We start from the raw sequence: 2,506 nt of genomic DNA on the forward strand, positions 1-2,506 counted from the left end.
TATTTTTTAGTAGAGACGGGGTTTCACCGTGTTAGCCAGGATGGTCTTGATCTCCTGACCTCGTGATCCGCCCGCCTGGGCCTCCCAAAGTGCTGGGATTACAGGCTTGAGTCACCGCGCCCGGCCCATTTCACTCTTTTGTATACATTCAGATTTGAAGCTAATGCCATTTTCATTCAGCCTGAAAAACTTCTTCCATGTTTCTTGTAGTGTGGGATCTTATGCTGAAAATTGCCTTCCATGCTTGTGTGTTTAAGAATGTCTTTAGTTAGCCTTTTTATTTTTATTTCTCTTTCTTTCTTACTTACTTTATTTCTTTATTTCTGAGGTGGAGTCTTGCTGTGTCGCCCAGGCTAGAGTGCTGTGGCGTGATCTCAGCTCACTGCAACCTCCGCCTCCCGGGTTCATGCAATTCTCCTGAGTCAGCCTCCTGAGTAGCTGGGACTACAGGTGCCTGTCACCAGGCCTGGCTAATTGTTGTATTTTTAGTGGAGACGGGCGGGGGAGGGGGGTGCGGTTTCACTGTGTTAGCCAGAATAGTCTCGATCTCCGATCTCCTGACCTCGAGATCCGCCCATCTTGGCTTTCCAAAGTGCTGGGATTATAAGCGTGAGTCACCACGCCTGGCCTAGTTAGCCTTCATTTTTGAAAGCTGTTTGCTGGAAATAGAAATCAAGGTTGACTGTTTTGATTCTTACAGTACTTGAAAGATGTTACTCTATTGTCTTGCTTGCATTGTTCCAAAAAGAAATTTCCTGTAATCCTGATATTTGTTTCTATGTAACATGTGCCCTAACACCCCTAATTACTTTAGAATTTTTTATCAATGGTTTTAGGTTATGAATTATGGTGTAACTTGATGTAATTTTCTTAATATTTCTTTGAGATTTGTGAAGCTTCTTGAATATATGAATTACATTTTTCATCACATCTCAAATTTTTTGGTCTTTATTGCTTATGTTTTCTAGTCCTCTCCCCTTGCCTCCCTCTCAGAGACTCCACTTTCAAGTATATTGGGCTGTTAGAAGTTGTCTCACAGCTCACCACTGATTAGTTCATGTTACTTTATTTTCATTTTTTAATATTCTGTGATTCATTTTGGGTAGTTTCTCTAGAGCTATGTTTCACTTTCATTCTGCAATGTGTAACATACTATTAACACCATCTAATTCCATCTATCACATTGTAGTTTTCATCTCTACAAGTTTGATTTAGGTCTTTATTACAAGCTGTGTGTCTTTGATTAACTTTTTTTAACAGCTTTTATGACAGCAGTAAAGTGTAAATTTAGTGGTTTTCTGTATAGAATTGTGCAACCTTCACCATAACTTAATTATAGAACATTTTATTTACCCCTTTAAAAGAAACACTATATCCATTTGCAGTCCCTCCCCATACTCTCTCAACCTCTTATTCCCACCGATTCCCAGCCCTGGACAAGCACTATATAAATTTACTTTCTGTTGCTACAGATTTGTCAAGTCCAGACATTTAACATAAATGAAATAATATATTATGTGGTCTTTTATAATTAGCTTCTTTCACTTAGTATATTTTCAAGGTTCGTTCATATTTTAGCATGCAGTAACCGTTATTTAGCATGTAATAAAGTTCTCTCTATTACTGATTAATACTTCATTGAATGAAAGTATGTGTTTTCACTCACCAGTTAATGGACCTTTGGGTTGTTTTTACCTTTCAGCTTTTGCTATGGATGTTTGTGTACTTTTGTGTCTCCATGTTTTTATCTGTCTTAGATATATCACTAGGAGTGAAACTGTGAATCATATGGTAACCCTATGTTCAAAGTCTATGCACCATTTTACATTCCCATCAACATGACAATTCCACTTTCTTTACATCTTTACCACCACTTACCTTTTTCATTATAGTTCTGATAATCTTTTTTGAAGATAGGGGATATAGTTACAATAACTGTTTTAATGTCCTTGCCTGTTGATTCTAACATTACTTCAGTTCTGATCAGCAATTGATTTTTCTCCTCATTATGTGTGGTTTTTTTTTCTTTTTCTTTTTGCAAGCTTGGTAATTTTTCATTGCATGACATATGTAAATTGCACTTTAACTGGTTTGTGAACATTTTTCTATTTCTATAACTACTACTGAAGTTTGGTCTTGTCATCTGTCATGGTTTGTTAAGTTTGATCCACTTGGGTCTAACTTTTAACAGTTAGATGGCACTAGAGCACAGATCAGCTAGGACTAATTACTGCCTACTAAATAATTACTAAACAACTACTAAATCAAGACTTTTTTGTGTACTCTATCCAACGTCCAATGGACTATGAAGTTTTCCAGCCTGGTTAGTGGAAATAGTGACTATTTCTGACCCTTTGTAATGTCCTTTTTTTTTTTTTTTGAGACGGAGTCTCACACTGTCACTAGGGCTGTAGTGCAGTGGCGCAATTTCGGCTAACTGCAACCTCAGCCTCCCGGGTTCAAGCAATTCTCCTGCCTCAGGTTCCCGAGTAGCCGGGATTACAGG

The sequence above is a fragment of the Mandrillus leucophaeus genome, unplaced genomic scaffold, assembly GCF_000951045.1.
Source record: "Mandrillus leucophaeus isolate KB7577 unplaced genomic scaffold, Mleu.le_1.0 Scaffold477, whole genome shotgun sequence".
In the NCBI taxonomy this organism is placed as follows: domain Eukaryota; kingdom Metazoa; phylum Chordata; class Mammalia; order Primates; family Cercopithecidae; genus Mandrillus; species Mandrillus leucophaeus.